This window comes from Buteo buteo, chromosome 8 (genome assembly GCF_964188355.1).
Source record: "Buteo buteo chromosome 8, bButBut1.hap1.1, whole genome shotgun sequence".
Taxonomy (NCBI): Eukaryota; Metazoa; Chordata; class Aves; order Accipitriformes; family Accipitridae; genus Buteo; species Buteo buteo.
Genome location: NC_134178.1, coordinates 39,592,302 through 39,615,690, shown reverse-complemented (window position 1 = coordinate 39,615,690; position 23,389 = coordinate 39,592,302). Strand labels below are relative to the sequence as shown.

Below are 23,389 nucleotides of genomic sequence, written 5' to 3'. Positions count from 1 at the left end.
GATTTTGAAGCTGTGGTGCAAGCAGATTTTTATTTTAACCTACCAAAATGGACAGCTTTGTGTCCCTAATCTTGCCCTCAGAAGGGCCAAAACATTTAAATTTTTGCTAATTCAGCAAAATTCATCTTTAAATGTATACTGAAACAAGTGTACCTGAACACACTCAGTAACTTCCCTTATTTATGTAGATTTAAGTACACAAACTTGAAACATTTAGCCAAAAAACTCCATACTAATATTATGAAACCCCTTGGCTTTTCATCCTTTCTCATAGCCAACGTGCTACAAATTCTTCTGTCCTATAGACAGAAGTGAAAACTGTAAGGACTCCCTCTTCAAAACTGTGCAGAAGGCAGGTGCAGCAGCACACTCAGCATCTCCAATCTCAGGCACTTTAACAGCCCTCTTGTGGTAGGGTGTAGACAAGCTCAGCGCAGCCATCACCTCTTGTACAAGATTATAAGGACAGAAAGCAAAGAACTGTTCCCATTCCCTGACAGAGTGGATGTAAGAGGGAACTCTTTGCAGTACATGGAAATAGCAAGCCTGGCAGTACTGCCAGTGTTGCAATTGTTTTTCCTCAGTGCTGGACTAGCTAAACATAGGGCTGACAGTTGCATGTGAGAGTTAGCGTGAAACATGAAGTGCATGGAGCCCTTATACAACATCCTTGCCAAGACTTGCCTCGTAACTTCCAACCTACGTGCATACAGCAATGCCTTGTGACACAGGGAAAAAATATATATGAAAATCCCCTGTCTCTCCCTTACAAAAATTGTTTTAAAAAGGAATATGGAGTATTTGAGAAGAACTCAGCCAGGACTGCTGAGCACATCTCACAGGTGAGCTCCCTTCTGTTCATACCTCCTGACTGGGAGCCAGCACACACCTGCAGCTCCTTTGCTATAAAGGCACACAGGAGCCCCCAGCATGGGGAGTCCAGCTGAAGCTGCAGGCAGCCTGCCCTCCCTTCCTCCTGTTGGACCAGCAAGGGCATTCTGCACCTCTGTATGATTGGATGAATCTTGTTACAAATGAATTGGAAGTTGCAGTTACAGCTATCTGAAATGATAGGATGTAATTTTTGTTATTTTTTCCCTTTCTGGTAAATGTTTTGTTTATTTTGTTACTTGAAAAAATATACTGATAGCTCTATATAACCATGGGAACAGACTGTAATGATAACTCAATCTGCTGCATTTGAGTGTCTGTTACCCAGAGCCTGATACTGTCCCAGAACAGCAAAGTTTCCACGTGCAAGCAAGTAAGAGAAAACTTGTAGATTTATCTAAGAGAAACTGTCTTGTAATTCCTAGCAGAGTGAATGTTATGCTGATAACAAAAACCTCAGTAATTAAGGAGTCCTTAGGATATTTATACAGAAATAGCTATACTGGCAGATGTGTCACTTCAGGTTCTCTTTATAGTAGATATTATACTTCTGAAAATACAGAATCTGGGGTGAGGAAGCATTCAGGCTGGATGAGAAGATGAAACAAATGGTGGAATTTGAATAGTAAATAATACAGTACAGGAATAACATGTAGCCCAAGTTAAACTTAGGAGACAGTTTTCAGAAAACTTGCAATTGCAATTTTGATGAATAGTGGCTTATTTTCTGTGTATTTGAGCAATAAGAGGGTTTATTAATCACTCACACCTATATTTAGATTGGTGGCATTTGGGGTTGTTTTTAGGTGTGAGCACCCACGCTTACTTATATTAGTGAGGTACATGTAGCATGCATATTTAATGTCTGACATTGCCTTTTAAAAATAATTTTTCCATACTTCTAAGACAATAATTAATGTTTTATTGGAGGAAAAACTTGGAAAGAGCATAATGTTTTCCTTTTGTATAGGATAAAAGTCCCGTGACTGGCTTTTTAATTTTGACATAGCAAAAGCAAAATATAACAGCTGAGATTTTTAAGAACAGAGCACAGCTGCCAAAATTCAGTTCTGATAAATCTAGAATCAGCTAGCTAAATCGAGATCTAGCTCCCCTCATAATGTATATGTAATTTAGAACCGTTAACAAAAAAATCTCTGAGAATTCAGGTTCTGAAATTCATCCAGTTGTCCAATGCTATAACGGTGATGACTGAAGATACTTCTATCACCCTTTTGTCAGCATACTATTCAGTTGTCACAAATCATCCAACTGTATTTCTTGTAATTCTGGTTATCTGAAAACATGAAATAATGTTGAAAGAATTCAGAATGAAAGTGATTCTCTCTCTGTTCCACATGGCCTAGGAAACTGATTTACCATCACCACTGTTATACAGAAGGGGAAGGAAATTATATTAAAAGTATGTAAGGGAGAAAGTACATGAAAAGGGAAAATGCTGCCTATGTTTAGAAAGAATGAAAAATCTGATGTACATCTCTATGCAGTCATTACTGCAGTCTCAGTAATACATGAAACATTTTCAGAGCTGCGAGGATTTGAGTTTTATTGGCACCACTGCAAATGCACATACAAGGACTCGTTTGTAAATGTCATTTTTTTCTGGGAAATAGCCTACGTCTGCAGATATTTTAAAGAGCGCTAACAGAAGAAGGTTGTTGCTTAAAACTTCATCTATAACGTGGAAGTGGCAGATCCTGAAATAAGTGCAACAGTAGACAGAATGCTCTAATTTATGCTGATCCTCTTCACTTGTTGAATCCAAGGGGAGAGGAACATAAAATTTTAAGATGAACCCTGGAATAGAGTTTATGGGGAGGAAAAAAATGCATTTCTTTCTGATTTGTGTCAGACTGTGGCAAGACTAGGGACATGCTTAAGTATTAAGATGTTAATTGACATAAAGGATCAAAATTCATAGGCAATTAGTGTTCTGACTTTAGGCACACATAGAAGTTTTCTGATCAAACATTTGCCAGAATATGTGTTTTCTAAAGTATAACCTAAGATTGTGTTTGTGTTGACAGAGGTACTGCCCTTGAGAGGTGCTGAAAGCCCCTTGGACTTGAAGAATGTCCTGAATTGCCACTGTCTTCAGTAAGAGAAGAAAATACTCGGCACCAGGTAGGAAGTAAGAGAGACCTGACTTACTGTATAAAAAAAGAGAAATCTTGAGATATATCAAAGGGGCTTGCATTCCAAAATCTTGCAAGTCCTTATGAATTCAAAATGAGGTTTCATTGTTCCTTAGGTAAAAACTCTTAGGAATATGCCTGTCATCAAGCCCTGAATTACATATATCTTATGATAATCTGATTGTATCCGTATTAGGTTATTCTCTTGGCCTTACACGTGTTCGTGATGGTGCCAGTTATTCCTTTTAATTCTCCTACATTTTAATTTAATAGCCTGTGTTAGCAGGTATTGAGACCTAAAATTACTGAATTTTACCCTTTCTACTCTTTTTACCCTGTGTATGTGATACAGTTAGTATCATTGCTGATGTTTATAGTAGTTAAGGCATATTGCTCCAGATACTGGAAAATCTCCAGTGGGGAAGCTTGCTGCATATCTGATCTTATTCCTAGTAAAGGATGTGGAATTGTACCAATGTAAATACTGATGCAACTTCTCTCAAATAAGGGCATCTGACAGCAAATATTTCTTTTGTTTGTGGACAGAAGTAAAGCTCAAGAGGGTGTTAGGATTTCTGAATCAGGTTTGGCTGTGTGTCTTCAAAAATCATCTGTCACAAAGTATGAATTATGCACTAGGTATAAAGAGTTGCACCAGGCTTTAGGAGCCTGGAAGGGAGTAGCACAAAACATGCACATTAGTCAGCTAATGACAAAACATGTTTAGGTGTTAACAAAAACTCTTTGATTGTGGCTGAGCTAGGATGCAGTTAATCCACCAGTAGTTCTATACTTTCTCTTTACTGTAGAACCAAGTTGCTGAGATCCCAAAGCAGAAATGGATTTTCAGAAAGGCAGTTACTCATGGTTGAAACCACAGTGTGGTAAAGAGTTAGCTGGACAAAAAGCCCAGCAATCTTATGCTGGTGTCAGAAATAGATACATAACCTAACTACCTAACAAGTGGAAAATTACATTGTTTAGTTTGCATCAGAGAGATGTGGTAGTGTGGTAGCTCTTTGGTAGAGCATGGGAACTGGACACAGAGGTCTCGGATGGTCTTAACTGACCACTTAAATTCTGCAAGCCAAGCTGGAAGTCCCATTTTATGTCAGCTCTTGCAATGAGGTGGGAGGGCAGAGCAGGAGGAAAGACACAGCAGAACTGAATGATGGTGTATCAAAAGCCAAAGTCAGACACAGAGGGAGTAGAGCAAGTAGCTATCTGGCACAGAGAGAAGTCAGTGTTGGTTTTTGGGTTTGGGTTTGTTTTTTGTTTTTTTTTTTTTTGCCTGCTAGCATGAACACCAAATGTCAAACACTGTGAATGTAAGGGTTATCTATGGCCACTCCCATGTTCCTGAATGTGCAAGTAAATACTAATTAAGGATAAATGCTTAAGACCTGAAAGTGAACTAGTGATTCTTTAGTTAGTAGTGATTCTTTGGTAAGTAGCTGATACTTCACCTCTTCACAGTAGAGACAGTGGAGGAATTGTTGCTGTCTGTCCTGCAATCTGGCCTCTCTTCATATTCCTTCCAAACAGTCTGTGAGAACAAAAGGCCAGGCCTGTAAATAGAAAAGCTGCTTTTGCATATCATCACTACTTGATAAAAATAAACAAAGCCTGTTCTCACTTCATTTCTGCCACAAAAGGCTTATGGGTGTTTTCTATAAGACAGAGTTTATAGCGTATGTACATAAAAACTTAGCACCTGATTTTTGAAATGCAGGTAGCAATAAACAAGTTTGCTTATTTGTGACCATAAATCTCTAAGACATTTCATAAAGAGTGTCCAGTGAGATGATTCGCAGTAGCGTAACAGAAGCCTTCCTTTGAGGCCCTCGGGGAATTCAAAACTGCGCTGACAGTAATGAATTGTATCGCTTCCTATGGGCTGACTCTTCTATCATTATCTCTGGGGTCTTTTCTCCAGGTTTTCCAGGCAAACTCTCTTCCACACAATATGTGGTTGCTGAAAGCTGTCCTCAGATGGTCTGCAGGATTTCCCAGGCAGGCATTCCTGAAACTCAACTGGGATTACAGAATAGCTAATTTGGGATCCCAGCTACAGTTTAAAATAAATTCAGTGCTGTCCTCAGTGCTTCCAATTTTAACTTTTACACTCAAGTGGTATAAATTATTGTACCAGAGCCTACCAGGTGAGCCTGTTGTCATGCGCCTTTCTGGCACTTAAAGAAAATAAAATAAGAAGGTAGTAAAGAGCCATCACAGAACAGCAGGAAACTGTTTCTCAGAGCTCCACAGTGTGCAGGTGCAAAAGCAGAGCACACCCTGTCCTGCCCAGCCAGCAACAGATGCCAGCTGATGAGGAACATGTCCTTGGCATTGGATCTAGGCTGCTGTTTTAAATGTAATGGTAGCTGGCCAGTAGCTGTGACCCGCACTAAGACTACAGTTCTGACCAGCTTGGAAGTTACAGAGCAAAAGCAGTGAGTTAGGGGTCTGAATAAGGTGGATCAAGTCACCTGTTTGGTTAAAAGAGAAGGTGGGTCAGTGCAGCTCTGGGTTGGAGACTGCGCTACAAAGTGACTAACCTCTACATTGCCTGAATGAGAAGCGAGCAACTCGTGTTTATCTATGTTTACACCTGATTACACCAAGGGCAAAATGCAGGACAGGCCTCTTTTGCGCCCTCTCCCCTTGCCCATGCCCCTCAAAGGCCAGACATGGCCCAACCTTTGCTCTGTGTGGGATGTGTCTGGAGGGGAACCAAAGAGCTGGAGCTCTGGCGTTCTGCTGTCCCTGTCCATGGGCCAGTGGGGATGTAAACAAGGGTGGGGAAGGGGAGAGCTTCCGTCAGTTGCCAACCTACTCTCAGGAAGGCGGGAAGCCTGAGAGCCGAAAACATTACAGCATTGTCTTTTGGAATTGACTTAACATGTGCAAAATCACTGTCCTAATGATAAACACTGTAATAAATATTGGCAGGACATGAATCCAGCCTCTGCAAAGGCTTCTTTTTTTTTAGATAATTATAAAAGCAGCTCAAATCACATTTTTCTTTATCACATCTTTAAAGTTTGTTATCCTGCACCACTCTCTAGATTGCCATATTGTGAAAGAAAAGGCTCTTAGAACTGTTTTCTGTAGAACTGTAGTAGACATGAATACCAAACAACTTCACAAAACCACTAAATATTTGGCAACCTTCTAGTCTACTGTAATTTTAAAAAAATGCTCAAGGCAAATGTTTATGTTGAAGGGGGGAAAAATCCCCAGGATAGAGCTGTCAATTAATGGATAATTTCAGCTTTCCTATATAACCCTGGTCCATAAGCCATACTTCATAAAGAGTGAATACTCTTCTAATTAAACTTTTCTAAAACCTTAAAAAGCATTTGAATTGTGAGTGGATGCTGCTCTGGCTTTTCTGGCATGTTACATACAGGACGTCTGGCCAATTCTCCAGTCTTCTCTCAGATATGTTACTGATCCAAAATATTTTCACCAGACACCCTGAAGTGGAATCACAAGTTTGCCAATTTCCATTTCATGTATCTTCCTTAGAAAACTGAAAATTACAGCTCATGAGCACTGGCGATTTGATTGCTCAATGTCCAAACTTAACTCACTGGAACAAAATAACAACAAAGATGCAGATGATGATGCCTGGCCTCTATGAGACAAAATTGCTTACAAAAAAACCCAACAACAACAAAAAAGTTATGTTATTTCCAACTCAGAAGTTAGGCCTGGGGGGATCAGTGCTCTTAAACCACTGATGAAGTACAGATCAACAATTACCAGTAGGCCCTCATTGGCAAAGTCATTGCATTATTATGCTGACATTTCCCTGAACCTGCCCAGGTCTCCAAAGCAAAAAAGCAATTCTTGGTGTCTTTACACTGTAATTTTCAATTTTCTCAATTCTCTGAGCTCGAAGTCAGCAGTTTTTTTGTGAAACATATATGTCAGACGAAAAGTTCTCAACAAAGGTCTCATATTCTGATTTGCTTGGACTTCACAGCAAGATTTCAAATGCTGTTGAAACTGCCACAAAAGAAAAATGTGTGTTATACTATTACAGATGATAACATAGTCCAGTCTGTGTTTTTTCCTTCTAACCAGTGCTGTGAGAGCTTAAGCAATGTTATTGCACTAGGCCAGAAGTCTAGGCAGAACTTCATTAAAATGAAGCTGAATGACCTGTTACGTGAACTGGGCTCTGCAAGGGAGTATTTGGGAGTTTGGCAATGTAATGGTCCTGCAAGTTGGTTCATTGTTCACTAAAGCTGTAGCCTGTGGCTTGAGCATCTCTTGTCCTCTGGAAAGGGATGATGTTACCTATGTGCCAAATAAGGTGTCTGGTCCTCATATTGAAAAGATCTCCTCTGGGTCAAGTAAAAGGCTTAAACTCCTCGTTTATCATCCTCGCCCACCCCCCTCAGCCCCCCCCAATTCATTCAAGACAAATGCTGATCCACCACCCCAGTCCATGCTTCCTAAGCAGTTTGTCCTTGCTTATTCCAAGCTGGGGCTACGTGTTCAGGCCACCTCTTTCCCTTCCAGAAAATCTTTTGGATGGAAGGAATATGGAAAATGGAAGAGAGCTGTGGCTGTAGTAGTGAATCCCACGGGATATATGATGCTATGGTAATCTGACTCTGAAGGATAAAGATCCAGCTGATGTTGCTAGAAGCACTCTGGGAAACTGGTAAGATTAGAGCTAGGCAAGGTCCAGTACTCTAGGTATGATTGCTCAGAATTACAGGATATTTAGAGCTGAAGCCCAAGGAGGGACTGTTTTAGGAATGAGTTCAGATTTGTAGAACTGGGGAGGAAGGGATAGCTATTTAGAAGAATACCACAATGTAATGAAAGCCCAGAAGTTCCCTAAGTTCAGACTTCGGCTGAGAGATTTTGTCCAAATTCATGCTTTGACTTTGAAGGTGCTGCAAATCCCGTGTAACTATAGTCAGTGAGAGTTTCAGGAGCTGAATCTTCTAGCAAAATCCCTGCTATAGGCAGACCAGCCACAATTTGCAGGAAATGGCACAAGAAGATGGAATACCCATAGAGCCAAAAGGTGTATCAGGTCAGGAGTGCACTCTCTGGGTTTGTGTATGGTAGTAACCCGGCTGCCTCTGACATTCCTGAGCTCTTGCAACAACCCAGTTCTTCTCAAAGCCTGAAAACTTTTTCTCAGTCCTTGCTCAGTGTAATGTAGCCACCCCACCAAGAAGCCCAGGCAGGAATTGATAGGGAGTGTATGGGTGATTTCCAGTGAATGATATCCAAACACGCTCTGAATAGTAAGCTTTATATAGTGAGTATTGTACTTGAAGAGGAATGCTATGATGGCTACTGAGGGAGGGACTGCAAGTCCATGGGCAACTATCCAGAATTGTAAAGGAAGGCTATCTTTTATAGTACTGTATATCAGTTTATCAATATCATCAGAGGGTTAAAGTAACTGCTTACAGACAGGTCATAAAAATAAGGGAACCCTGAGGGGTTCTAGGAGCAGCTTTAGTGATGGCAACATAGTATTTTTATTTGTAATAGGATGCAGTCTACATTAGTACAGCAGCCTCTTCATTTTGTGCAGTATAGAATGGGAGGGGACAGCGTCACTTCTGGCTGTGTCATCCCAGCAAGTACTCTGTGTTCAATAAAGGGCTTCAGTCCTAGAGACTACCAGCTCAGCAGGTTTCACTGAGAAAAAATAAGATGTTACTTTAAAAAGTTAAAAGCAGTTATTGCCAAAACATGATCTAGAGAACATTAACATGTTCTGTGTTCAGGGCAAAAGCAAAATGGATACCCCGTGTCCATCTCTCTTGCTTCTGCCATCATGAATTTATGCAAGGTCAATGGATGCAAAAAGTAGGAAAGTAAACTACGGGCAGTTTTTTTATCTGGTTCCAGGTGGCCTAACTCTTTTCCAGCCAGTGAACTGGTGCTCATTCAGACTGATTCTTTGGCCCTGCTACTCCAAGCTGACAGCCTGTACCCCTCTTTGCACAGCTATCGGTGCCTACGCAGCAGGGGAGGGTCTTGCGATGCTCCTGTCCTGGCCATCCTCTGGTACCGAGCTTCCTTCTCCTCCCTGGACTGCTGCCCGATAAGAAAACAAATTACATGGGGGATCATTACAGAGTGCCCATCGGCAGGTTTGCAGCTGCCAGTAAGCGCTAGAGGGTGTTCATAAGTAGAAGTAATGGGGATTATTCAACCCAATTCGGGTGAGTGCCGGCAGAGCGCTGGGGACGGCCGGCCCCGGGCCCCTTCGCCGGCCGCCCTCTGCCGGCCACCTGCCGGGCTGGCTGCGCTTTGGCCGGCTGGTAGTCTGCTGCTCGTTAGCCATCGAGGGGGAAATTACCCGTTATGGGAAGGCCGGATGAGAGTCGGTGACCCTAAACCATCAAGCAAAGCACTTAAAAGGGGGTTTTAAAGCCAGAGCTTTCAAGCGCACAGCCTGAAGTTAAACATTTAAATCCGTGCTTAGGCATCAAAATAAACAGGGGTCTGATTTTTAAGAGGTGTGGAACAACTGGGGTTTTCCACTCAACTCCCCAGAGGCTGTAAATTTGTTCATTTCCTCTAAAAATCTGGCAGCCTCTTTAGATCTTTAGGAATGGAGTTGCAGTCCCGGCAATCCAGGGAAGCCTGAGAGCGTCCCTCAAAACTTTGCTGAGTAAGTAACTGAGGGCTGACATCCAGAAAAAAACTGAGGCCCCTAGTCTGAAACACAGCAGGAATCTGGGTGCCTGCGTTCAGGAGCAGGACAAAAACAAGCAATCAAGAAATTAAAATAAGAAGCAGGTCCTCTCTATTTGCTCACTTTCTGGCCTTGCCAGTCTTGCATGGCTTTCCTCAGCGTTGCAGTTTCCATGTCACAGCTAGATCCTTGGGGGTGGGGGTGCTACCTAGGGAGAGGACAGAAGTGGGCTCAAACCCCCTGGACCTGTGGGGCTTCTCCTTTCTGAGCCTGTGTTCCACTCCTTGTGCTGCGTACAATAGGAAATAAAGCACTGATCTCGCCTTTGTCCATCTTCTTTTTTTTTTCCTAAAGAAAACAATAGCAGTAACCCCAATTACCAAAAGGGACCAATCATGTAGCTAAACCCACGAAATTTCTGCTGTTCTCACATAATTGTGTAAGTGGTGGGACTGTAGCTGCTCTTCTCTTTTGATCATTTCTGTTCACCTGGCTTAAGCAGCTCTTGCTCAGCCCACTGTTTCTTCTTGCTTGTCTTCCTGTGCACTTAACTTTTCACCATTCCCTGAGTGAAGAACTCACTTGGGGCTGTGAATTCCTGTCCTGAAAACTTGGTGCCTAAAAATCATGGCAGCAACTGCATTCCCCTGTAGAACAGATCCTGTGAGTGTGAGTCCTAACATCTAATTGTTGCTATTTGAAAGGCAGATGCATAGTCTAAAATGCTTCCCTAGATACTCTCAGAGATCATTTGAGAGAGTCAGAGGCTCCTGCTAAGGGCAATTCTAGCCAGTTATCTCAGATACCTTTCTGTTGGAAAGGATAAATTGACCCCAGTTCATCACTCGCACAATCTAGATGACTAAATTGGATTAGATAACTAATTGTTGGGTAGTTTAAAATTCAAGTGCTATAATTCCATCCCCAGGGCCTGACAGTAATTCCTGCTATAAGCAGGATGCCCATTAGTTCAGAACATCTAAGGAGGGCAGACATGCTAGTCTAAAGATGACTGTCAGTTGTCACAGTGAGTCATTAAAAAAGCACTGTGTGGATGGAGCTAGGACAAGCATTTCCAATCAACACAGCATGTCTCCTTGCATGCCGTTGTACAAGGCATTAGTGAAGAATTCAAGTCGATCTGTGCTCCAGGAAGATGAATTCACACTGGAAGACACGTAGAGGAAAGTTGGTAAATAGAATGGGAAGTAAAGAACCTGTTTTAGGAGGGAAGATTAGAAGAGTTGAGTTAGTTTGGCTTAGTGAGATTAATTTTGAGAGTAGAATATGATTCTTTTCACAAACAGAACATTATGGAATGTGAAGAGTTGTTTAAGTTAAATTAGAACATTGGTAGAAGGACAAATTGGTATGAAGAGATCGCGTGTTTCTAAAACTTGCTTTGTCCCACAAAATTTAGCATATTTCTTCACAGCATTTATGCTGCAGCAATTGGGGAAAGACAGCCCTTGCTAGGATATGTTACAACTCCTCCCCTGTCTGAGTTCCTCTCCCTCCTTCCACCTCTCCTCAACATGAAAGTCAGTGAAAAGGGCTGTATAATGCGAGAAGCCTGCAAAAAAACCCTCCAAATATATTGGCTACAAGTCTTCTTTTAGAGAGATGATTATGCTTACCACTTTAAAAAAATAGTCTTGTGATAGCATTTGGAGTCATGGGTATTGACTCTAGTGACTGATATATCTGGCATTAGCAATCTTGGTCCATCTGGAATGCATGCTTATCTTAGTGGCTATCCAAGTCTTGAAAGAGCAAAAGGTGATATTTTCTTGATAAAATTGCTCCAGGTCAAGGGCAGTTTTAGGATCAGAACCCCTGGGAGGGAGCCCTTCTAGAAGGAGATACAATGTTACCTCCTTTGCTAACTAGATTGATCAAGTTGATTGCTGATATTCCCATGGAATCAGTGACATTCCCTTGGATATTTTTCTGTTAGACAAAATGTGATCATTTGCCAAGGAAAGCTAGGTCACTTCTTATATCCTCTGTGCATACTCCTGAGCTGTTGGACATTTGGGTTTTTTTCTTATAAGTAATACTCTTAAACATCTCAGTTGGTAAGACGTTATTCTCAAAACTGATTTACAGCCTATTACAGGTGATGCCTCCATTTGTTATCTATTGATTTGGTGTTATAGATGGCATTTCATTTCTCCTTTTACTCATTAGTAACCCAGAAAGGCAGCCATTACACATATTTCATCTGTCCATGCCCTGTATCAGAGCCAAACTGTGAGATGCTGAGGAATGCTGGTACAATCTCCTTACTCCTAGAAAGGGGATATGAGGAAATCAAGGTTGAAAAAATTTGCATATCAATGTGACAGAAAAGAAAGTAAGATGAAAGGGCATTATCCATTCCTGTTAGCTACTGACACCCCTCTCCTGATACGTTTCACCTGTTGTGTTTATGTCTAATGGGTTATACTCAAAAGATGCGTGTTATACATTAAAAGGTGAGAAGAGCTGCACAAAGAATAAAGTTTGCAAGGCTTCAAGAAATCAACCTGGAACTAAATTTCTGCAAGGTGGGCAGACGAGGCCAGGAAAAGGCCTAAATCACATTGACCTTAATTCTGCTTTTGGGGGAGGGAAGAGAGGAGTTTGAAAATATGCCTTTCTTTTATTTTTCTAAAGCAGAAGTTGCTTAGAGCTACACTGCTGAGCAACATTCTCTTGTCTGCTGCCTCTATGTTAATCTGGAGGAACTACAGTTAAACTGGTGGAGTTATTCTCCCCTGGGAAGGAGGGGGAGTAAGCATAATTTCAGCAGAGCAGTCAAGGAAGCACAGCATGAAGGCCCATGGTGAAAAGTGTGCTAATTAAACCCACCACTCAGTAAGTTTTTTATTCTTAAGGGTATGACTTCAAGGTGGGAGTCAGTACTGTGGATTGTGCAAATGATGGGCTCAGGATCTAGGACCTGTGGGTGGGCAAGTGCTGTGATGGTGGTGATGGGTGAGGTCTGCAGGTGTGCCGGATCTGGTTTCCTGCAGGCACTGAGAAAGCTGCCCACTGCCTGAGCAGAAATAGCATAAGAGCTAAGCTGGCAGCTGTCCGCAGAGAAACCAAGGCAGAGAAAGACCTTCATAAATGCTGCCAACAGCAGCACCAAACCTGCTAAACCTTGGCTTATTTGTACCACTGCAGAAGATAAAGGGGTTTTATAGCATTCCTCTAATTTTGTAGCATTTTGGGCTCAGGATCCATTTGCTCTGTTGAGACATGAGTGAAACTTCAAGCAGTAGGAGCATCACCAAATTGGGCCTTTACTCCACAGCAGACTCACAAGCTTTGCATGATGAATGTGGAAAGATGAAGGGTGTTATCCACATGCAATAATAAAAATACATCAGCCATGGAAATATTTTTAAAAACTTATTAGTTTGGGTAATAGGTGTCAGATGATGAAAATATATTAATATAGTACTTACACACTTCCACCTCTTAAAAAAATTTAGTTGTACTTTAATAATCCTTTTGCAAAAATGCAGTGAATAAAGAGGATGTGTCAGACTATCTTACGTTTTGGTTATGCATGCAGAATATTCTACCATTATATTGTATCCACTATAGTATTAAATATATGATTAACACAATTCCCCATATACCATAGTACGCCAGACATAAAAGGTGCCCACCTCATGTTCTTAACAGAGCATTTTGGTGTTAAGTTGAACTTCCCCACAAGACAAGAGAAGGTGAAATTACATTATTTCTACCTTAGTTTCCTAGGTGTCTTGGAGCAGTTTCCCCTTGGTATGCCCCTGAAATAGTCTTCTCTTCTGTTCGATCACCTTTCTTCTTCTAGTCTCTCTGACCGAAACCTTTCTAGGTGTCTCCAGCCTCCTGGTATCACGTTTTTCTCTTATTAGACAACTAGTTAAAACTCTGTTGTAATTCCAGGTTACTTTTGGTCTTTATGCCTGGTCTGTCTTAGAGCCGTGCCAAATATCACTGATGGATTTAGCCACTAACTTTCTCTTAAGCCATTTCATAAAGGGCCCAACTGGACTCCAGTAGCTGAACCTCCCACAGTTGATCTAGCTCTGGCGTCACCCCATCAACTTCAGATCTCCCTCAGGCAGGTAGTAAGGGAAGGTGCTGATACAATGAGCATAGATAAAAAGATACTGCATCCTCATGGCCTCTGCCATGTAGAAGGCCTCCTGGATACTGTTCCCAGTCGAGAAGGAGATGACTAATCCTTGCTGGGCTTAACACTGAAGTGATTCTTGTTTCTGGACACTGTAACTGTTAGCTTGATGTGCTTCCATTCTGCTTCCCTTTCTGCATCTTCTGTATCCAGGGGTATTGGGTGCTGCACTAAGTCTAGCACCATGGCTTTAACTATTTCTCAAAACTTCAATAACAACGAAACAATACAGCCAATACTTCAATGTTTCTTTCCTACTAAATCCATGAAAACATGGCTCTTACCAGCACTGGAAATTTTCCCAACAGCCTTCCTGATAAAATGCAATATTTAGTTGACTAACAATGTCAGCATTTTAAAAACACTTTTCAGAAAAAATGTGAAAAAGTGGAATGTATTTTCCCATTGGTACAATTAATTTCCAGGTGGCTAGAGATGACCTTTGCCTGCACGAAGCAGGGTCACGAATGGATACCTAAGGAAATGAGGAATTCGTGCATTTATTGATCAAAATATAAAAAGCAAGCAGTCTTTTCTAGTGCACCACAAAAGGCTTGAGAGGCAGAGAAAGCAAATAATTCCACTCATTCCTTCAATACAAAATATAGATCAGTGCAGACATTGTGCTGAACAGAAGGTTCTCCAGAAATATTTCAGGTTAATGGTTTTGCAGCATTTTCTCCAGTACAGGCTCCCCAGTGCTCATTGACTTAATGTTTTAGATTGGTACTATGAATTATCCATCTTTGCAAATTTTATTCTCCATGAGATGCTGCGCTGAATTTCTAGGATCTTCCACAGTCCAGAGTTTTTATTTCTTTCAGCCTTGAAAGAGAAAGGGTGACAGCTCTGGGAAGCTGTACTCTAACAGCCACAACATACACATCCACAAAAACTTTTTGGTGCAGCAGCTGGCAACACTGAACTGTGCTGTATCCATCAATTTGTAGAATCGATCCCAAGACATGGAAAGAGCAGGGACAGCTCAAGAAATGGGTGGTACTCGTTGAGGACAAGGCATAATAGACAAGGAAAATCAGTTGATTCAACAGAAGTCTGAACCCCCCTCCCTCTGCAGGTAGGATTCCTTTTTAATGCTCCCAGATTTAAATCAGAAAGGCTTATTTTGTCAGAGCCCCTTGAATGTGGAGTGACTCTGGTCTCCCTTACTTTGTTATGGTACACAAGTTTACTGTTGGTATTACTCCCAACTTAATGACACTCTGTGTGAAATCTTAACCCATGCCATGTGACTTCATGATCAGGCAAAATGCTTTTGATCTCATTCAGTAGAAACTCATCTCAGAAATAATTTCCACAGCTGTATTCTACCTGATCACACCATCTGTTAGATCCATTTTTGTGTCTCACAGGTGGTTGACAATATGCCACAGGGAAAAAATACAACAAATCTGGATAGAAAATAATAAAAGGATCAGTCATGATGTGATACCTGGTTCACATTGGTATGACTTTTACATTGTAACTGATAAGAGGACTTCAAGAAGAATATCCATAAAGAGAATACAAATTAAATCACTTTTTTTAACCATTTGTGCTGCTGAAAGGGCCACTTCAGTACCCTACTTGTAATAGGTCTCCCAAAAAACTATGAAACCATCTCTGCCACAATAAAAATACATATGCCAGAGAAGGAAAAGAGGAAGGTTATTTTACAGAGAGATGTAAGCCCTAGTCCTTCAAAGATTTTCATCTGGAGAAAATCTTGACAAAGGCATCCTGAAAGGCCATGCCAAAACTAAGAGTAAAATCCAGATCTCACAGTCCCTGTGCCAACACTGTACCTCCCGTATTTTACATCCTCTTACGCATTTTTAGTAGGTGGCTTCTGACTATTACCTTGCTGACAACTGGGCACTTGAAAACTCAGTAGAGAGAAGGTAGTCAGGCAATCACTGCTCCAAACATATTAGGACAGTATCTGTACTAAGAGTAAGAGAGCTTGTTACAAGATCTGAAAGTGATGATGAAGTTGATGTCTTACTTGAATCAATTCTGGAAGAAAGAATCCTCTCTTGGCAATTATTTTCTTCTTGCTACTTTCAAGCACAGCAGTTCTCAATTGGTCTCTGAAAGCCCTCCACAGAAAGTTTTCATCTTGCAGTTTAATTGCCACTTAAGTTGTCACTTTTGCAAGAGTACAAGAATGAGTGTCTTCTGAGTATGAGAATGTGTACTTACATGATGTTAAAATTATAGCTAACACCACTGGAACTACTGTTTCTATTGCTGCTACTAAGAAGGTGTGTTAAAATCCATTGGTCAAAAAAGCCACATCTGCCTATAGCTGATGCTATAAGGGCCAGCTATCAAAAATCACTATCCTTGAAATCCAGCTTCACTGAAAGGGAGGCAAACAGCAATGCTGTTTCCAGAGGAGCCCCTGTCATCTGCATAGGCCCCTCTTTTTTTCCTAAGTTCTTTTAATACAGCCAGGATTTTTCATGTGACTTTCAAGTGACGTGTCAAACAGCACGATAGTGACATCTTATAGAACTATTAAAACTATTATCAGCTAAGCAAGGGGGTTATGGGCAAACTTGTGGTTTGCTGCTGTTCCACATGAATTCCAGAATATGGCTAAAATTCTGTATTTTCCTGCACTAGCTTTAGCTGCTTGTATCAGTCATTAATGGGTTCTCTGTATAATCTTTCTGATTGTTTTCTCTCTTTGTCCTCTAGCTTTGTCTTAAAGTATTAGCAATACCTAGCTTGTGTATAGCGCTTTAATTAGCAGGCCTTGTGGTCCATTGCTGAGAGATCAATGTCATTTGCTCTGAGAAACGGAGGTATTCTAGGAGTGAGGCAGTTGCACATCAGACAATGAAGACAGCAATTCAGTATTTTGTTTTAATAAAGTTGGCACCATCCTTTCTGTCCATTGGAAGGAGACAGAGTTTCTATGTGGAAAATATAATAGATGACCTATGATTAAAGGTTGCAGCAGAATGCATGCATGCAGGAGGCCCATGTTCATGTTGATCAAGCAGCACTTGATTCTGACATTCCCTCACACTTTAGTGCTTGATTTTGTTGTCCTAATAGTGTTGTTTCTGGATATTTTCTTTAAACAAAAGTTCTACATACATACTGCACCATGTTTTCCAGTTCAAATCCACTCAAGTGAACTATAACAACATAAAACTGCAGCAACAGGTGTAGACTGTATAAACAAATCATTGTTTTGATGCTAGTGGGTGATAAACCAGCACTCAGAGTAAGTTTCAAAATATAATTTGGTTATTAGTGCAAAGTACCACTGAAAACTACCTAGAGACTTCTAAACATTTTCATAGTATGAAGCATCTCTTGATAGAAACTCCAGTTCAGGAAAATGTTACAGCATGTTCATAAGTCCCACAGAAGACAAAGCACATCCTTTTCTGAACCAGGGCCAGAGAAACTGTCTCATTCCCTCTTGCCCTCCCATTCACAATCACATAATGTCTCTGTACCAACTCAAAACATTGTATACATGGAAAAATGTGAGTGTTCCATTACAGGCAGTTATGGATAAGTGGTTCTGTCCGTTCTGAAAGAAATTAATCACCCTGTCTACATTTGTTCTTTGTTTCATCTGCTTCTCCCATCTGTTCTCTTCCTCTTTCTCTTCCAGCTCCCTCTGTTTTAGCTGAGTTTCTGACTTCAGCTGAGATCAGAAGTTGGCCCAGCATGTGTTTGCAAATTTTACTGTATGTGTCTTAACATGGTTTTGTTCAGGGGTTTGTTTTTTTTCTTTTTAAAATCTCTTTCTCTAAAAATGGATGCAAGTCCCAGGCCTTATGGTCTTCCTTTTGTGGGAAGTCATAACATTTTCGCCTATGGGTGGTCGAGTGAAGAAGGCCATGCTAACAGAAACCTGACTGACGGAGCCTCCCTGAGCTCAATAATCCATTCAGCTTCCAGTTTTGTGGGCAAGACCTGCTCGATAGCCAGCCACATTTAGGGAGCAGAATGTGGGGGTCTTTGTGAGGCAGGGCTTGGAGGCCTTATGCCCCTCTCAGCTCCTACTCTAGCACTCCACCCCAGAGTGAACTTTGCACCACATCAAGTGCTTTGTATATACTCTTGAGAGTATAGCCAGATGTGGCTGTTTTATTTGTTTTTCTTAGGTATACATACCCTATTCATGTAGCTCTGAATACAAACACTCATCGAAGTAGATTAAATAGACTAATGCCATCCATAATGAAACAAAGCTTCTAAGTCAGGGTTTTCATGACATTTCTAATTTAAACATTTCTGTATGGCTTAACCTGTACAATAAGCAACAGGTTTGCTTCTTTTCTTCATCTGCTATGAGGGCATCTTCAATATAAAGAAAAATGTAGCAAACCAAATATGTCATGATTCACTTGGAACGTGATTTAAAGTTTCTGAAGGGTCACGCATTTCTGCCCTGCTTGACTGTTCTTGCTAAAAAATCCCTAGTTTGCTGCATATGCATGACATTTGAGAACTGTTGTAGGTTTGTAGAACAACTTGATGCGTTCCAGAACCGAGCACACTCATAACAGTCATATGCAAAGCCATTACCAGTGTATTTGGAAAGCAGAAAGTTTTCCAGTGAAACTGAAGGATCTGATTCTTCTCTTCACACTGCCACCGAAAGGCAAGAGTGACTCCACTTAAAATCAGCAAAATTGTTACACTGGCGAAATATATAGATCAGGCATCAATTTCTAGACATAACGTGTTTCATTTTTAACAGTAAAACCATGAAAAAAAACTTGAAGGTTGCAACCTTTTTGTTTCTTGCCTGATCCCACTGACCCTCCCTTCAGTGAGTTGGCTCTCAGTTTGTCCAGTATCTTGCAGGCACCCAGTACTAGTTTCATTCTGTCATTAGATTCATTACTCTCAACTCTTCCTTTTTATCCCATACTGTCCAAGCACATATCCCTTCTGAATTTGCTTCGGAGGGTTTCCTCTTCCATGCTGTTTGTTACTGGCAGTCATGTTATTAACAGAGAGAGAAAGAGGCTCCCTGCTTCAAGTTCCTATACGCAGTCTAGAATAATTTTGAGTTGCCATTACTGTCCTGACCCTGGTAACCCTAGCCTGGCTTGGCAGCACAGCCCAGCTAGTATCAGTAGGAGCTGGGAGCAGTCTGACCATGCTCTGTGGGGCAAGAGCCCTCAGAGATCATAGCTAGTAGAAAATCAAGGGTTTTACTAAGCATGTGTGAAATGCATTTTTTAAAAAAGCTTTCACAAAGACAGCAGAAAGGACTCCTGGCAGGAGTGCCCCTTCCCCTGCCAAATTTTATATACATGCTTTAAAACATTAAACGAATTGCGTACAAGAAATGGTCTCAATTTTTTATATGTGGGCAAAACTTACTTTTCCCTAACTTTCTTCTCAGAAACAACTGAACCATGACTCTTGAAATTTAAAAACACATGAATAACAACAGCCTGGAGCAAACACCAGGCATGGAAAATTTCAACTGAACTTGTAAAAGTTTAGCTAAGTCGTAACAGCATCTTATAACATGAAATGTCAAAAAGTCTCTTAAGAACAATAGAATAATGGTGAAGCAAATCCAGTATTTCTGTGGAGGGTTGATTAGGGAATGAATAACATCATAGGAGGAAAAAATGGAAATAAATGAATGGTGGGTAGTAATAGGCAGCACACACAAGATATAGGAGTTGTAGAAAAGTTTAGAAAGCACTTCAGTCTGCTTTTCTTAATATATTCTTCTCTAATCATAAGAAATGTTAGTGGAAGATTTAATAACCTTTAACCTCACCTTTCCTACAGTAAGAAAAATATAAAATACACTGGAATGTTGCAAAGTGATGATAAAGTGAGGAATGCTTTCAAACATCCAGATTAAGGAATAATATCTTGGGTGATCTTTTGACTTTGTCATTCCAGTCTGATATTTTTGTAAACCAGGCTAATGTATGGCAGTTAACTTTGTGGCAGCCACTCCCATTGCAGTGGTATAAGATCCCATTCCTCCCATACATGGCAAAGAAAACTCTCCATTACAGGAAACAAACCTACCTGTAAATCAACCTTTCCAATGCATTGTAATATATGTTTTTTTAGATATGGACGACACTACCAGCGTACATCTGGGCCATGGCACAGATGAAGCTTTCTGAAACCCTCTCTTGCACTGGTTTTCCCATGTATTTCACCCACAGTGGATGCATCCTCTTTTCTCTTGCTGAAACATGAAGAACAGATTCCCTTTCTTTTCTCTCCAAAAGGAGTTTTGCATCAGAGCAAAAAATAACTAGTAATTCACAAAGATGAACAGGGTCCAGCTGAAGTTCTTTGTCTAGCAGCTTACAGGTAGTCTTTCCTTCTGAGGAGCAAAGTGTGTTAGCAACAAAGATGGGGTAACCGTTTACTGTCATGGTCTATACTATACCTACACTGTGGCTTATGAAAGGTCATCAGTCCTTGGGGTTGCCAGTCCAGAACCTACCAAAAGCATTGAATTTCCCTGTTTCTTGGGACCTGCTCTTGTCTAGGATTCAGGAGATTCTTTACACAGGAGAATCTTTACACAGATTCTTGGTCCCTCTTGTTATCTATCTGCAGTGCAGATGATTCATATGGATGTGCATCCATACAAATGAGACACTTTGGCCTTCTCATTAGACAGTTCTTGGGTAGAATAAAATAACCTGGGACAGCTGTACACCTTATTTCTCACCTATTCTTGGAAGAGCTATTTATGTCTTTAGGGGAGTATCAGCTTAGGCTGGTCCCTTCCAACCATTCTGTTCTGTCAGCCAAATTTGCTCCCTTATCCTATACTATAGGTTTTTCCCCAGATCCTAGAGATTTATTTTAATAGACAAAAAAAAGCAGTAACCCAAGACTGTGCAAGCAGCTGTAAATCCAGCTGGACCTCAGAATAGACACTGGTGCAACTTTCAGCATTTTCAGCAGTAATGAGTTAGAACATACAACAATAAAAAAAAATTATATTTTCTTCTGTTGAAATAGAAAGTAATAAGTCCCAGTCCACACAGGGTACAGTCCTTTAGGCAACATTGCCTGTCTGAAAGTCTTTATGAAAGCTGAAGCTTTGTGGTATGCCAAATACAGAACATTCTGACAAAAGAGTAGAAAAGCATATTCCAAAGAAAGGAATGTAGTTATATTTAATTCCCTGAGAATATTTCTCTAGGTTTGGGCTTAATTTGTCCTCCAATATACTTTTCCCCAAAAGGCTTAATTTAATTTCATACTGTCTCTTTAACATGAAACAGTGGAATGCATCATATTTTCCCACTTGCCAAGATTTGCTTTTCCAAGTATGCGCATTTATTGAACGAGGTAAAACCAGATTGCTTGATAGTTGGGCAGCAGGCATGGCAGATGTGTCTTCAGAAACTCCCTGGTAAATGGCTCAGACCCTCTGAATCCTGCATGGTCTAGCATCCAGGATGTTGGGAGGACAGACAATGATGCTCTAAGGAGTATTTATCAATGGAGAGAACTTTCAAAAAAATGGGCTAGTTTTCACTAGGCTGATGTGCTACTGACCTAGCCAGACATGTCACAATAAATTTCAACCCATCTTCCAGCCAAGACATGTTAATTATCTGCTGATTTATTTATACTATGATTATTATTTTTTTACAGTTGGACATGTTCTCACAAAAGCACTAAACATCATCTTTCACCCCCCTTTATTATGTCTACTGAGATTCTTTTGACTCCCCTTGTCTCAACTATATGTACTGTATATCAGTCAGTGTTGGTTTTTCCACCCTCAACTGGAAAGCTGCATTTTCTGTGAAATATTTTAGTGTAATTTTCAACCTGACCTAATTTTGATGGCAGAGGGACAGTATATTTTTTATTGTGTTTTGTGTTGTATAACAAAAAAAAATTACAAGGAGCATCAGGTAGCCTACAGTGTAGTAGCTGCACAGTCATTATTAGTGATCACTACCATTTCAGGAGCTGATATCCCTAAGGACTACGCTCTGTTTTACCCAAGACAAAAAAGTCAGGAGAAAGGACTGTGGCCATTACTTAAAAAAAAAACAAAACAAAACAAAAACCCAAAACCCCCATCACAGTAAATTTAGTATAAGCAAAAATTATCATCTTGATTTCTAGCATTGGTTATTAATCTTTGTGCTTGTTTCTGCTAAGGAAAAAATGGTTTCCTGCAGGAGAGTTTCTGCGTATACACTCCTTTTCTTTCACATCCTTTTGAAGCCCAAGGCCTTGCTTTTGGTTTCACTTACATTTAGGTTTTACTCTAGCAGGCTAATTTAAAGAAATATACATCTGCTGTTAATGGGTCATATTAGCCTCTGCGCACCAAGAACAGGAAGGAGCCATTAATCCAGCATAACTTGTTATTTAACCCAGATTTACAGCTGCGTATTGTCAGTGGACTTCCCCTCTCAGCTTGGTTGTGCTGCAGCAGTGTTTTTCAAAGTGAAGGTCATGGTCCCCTTGAGGGCTGTGGAAAGCATCAAAGAGTGGGTTGGAAGCTGCAGGAGAAGTGGTGTTAATCACTAGCAGCCCCAGCTGCAGTTCCACCAGTTTTGCTTTGACTGCAGCACTGGTGCGAACAGTCATCTTGTCCTTCCTCCCAGCTGTGGGGTCCTCTCCTGCACACCAGCCTCTGGGTGGCTCCAGTATGCGTCTGTGGAGCCACACCATCGTGAAACAGATCAAGGGATCGACCTGGCTGATGAAACGCTCTGCCAAGCAGACATGCACTCTTTCACAGCCAGATCTGTTTCCAAGCACAGTTCCCCATGCAGACCCAAAATACGAAAGTGTCTGTTGGCTTCATGCAGGCTGCGGCACAGGGTAAGAACAAGCAGCTCTGCAGAAGAGCATACACATGCTGTGGACACCAGTTTAAGCAACGTAGCCACCAGTTGGAAGCATGTAGTGTCAGATCATTCAGGGTGGGGGAGAGAGGAGACTGTAACTACTTGCTGCAGTTTTTAGATTAGCCAGGAAACTACAAATTGACTCTAATTGCAGATGGTTTGTCTGCATGGAAGATGTGAACATTTAATTAATACAACATATACAAGTGGCTATTCTGGGTCAGACCAATGTTCTTCTTAGCACTGTATCCTGCCTTCAGCATGAGCCAAGGAGCATACAAAGAAAGCAAGTGTACATAGTACTTTACTCAAATACCCTCCCTGCTGCCAACCACTTGCAGCTCAGGGGCTTTCTGAGCTACATACAGTTGAATTTAGCAATCAGTGGGTTTCTCTTCTATGAATTTCTATTTCCCCTTGAACCCATGTACATTGTAGTATCTGCAATGTCCAAAGAGTTTATGCCTTCATGTAGTAATTGGAGCAAGTCCTTGCTTCTCTGCCCCGGAGGAAATGAGCTGCAGCTTACTCATGGAGTCACATCAAGACAGATGAGCCAAAAGGAGTGGATGGGATTGCCACAGTTGAAAAGGTTAAAGAAAACTCTTTTTTTTTCAAAAGAATTAAC

At 40.9% G+C, this 23,389-nt stretch overlaps 1 protein-coding gene across 1 annotated transcript in view; it reads left to right on the top strand.

The window, feature by feature from the left end:
- DCBLD2 (discoidin, CUB and LCCL domain containing 2) overlaps positions 1-23,389 on the top strand; it is a 243,216-nt gene that overhangs the window by 87,498 nt on the left and 132,329 nt on the right. Inside the window, exon 2 of the mRNA XM_075034251.1 lies at positions 2,940-3,036. The gene's annotated coding sequence lies outside the window, so the exon portion shown is untranslated. The remainder of the gene's footprint in view (positions 1-2,939; positions 3,037-23,389) is intronic.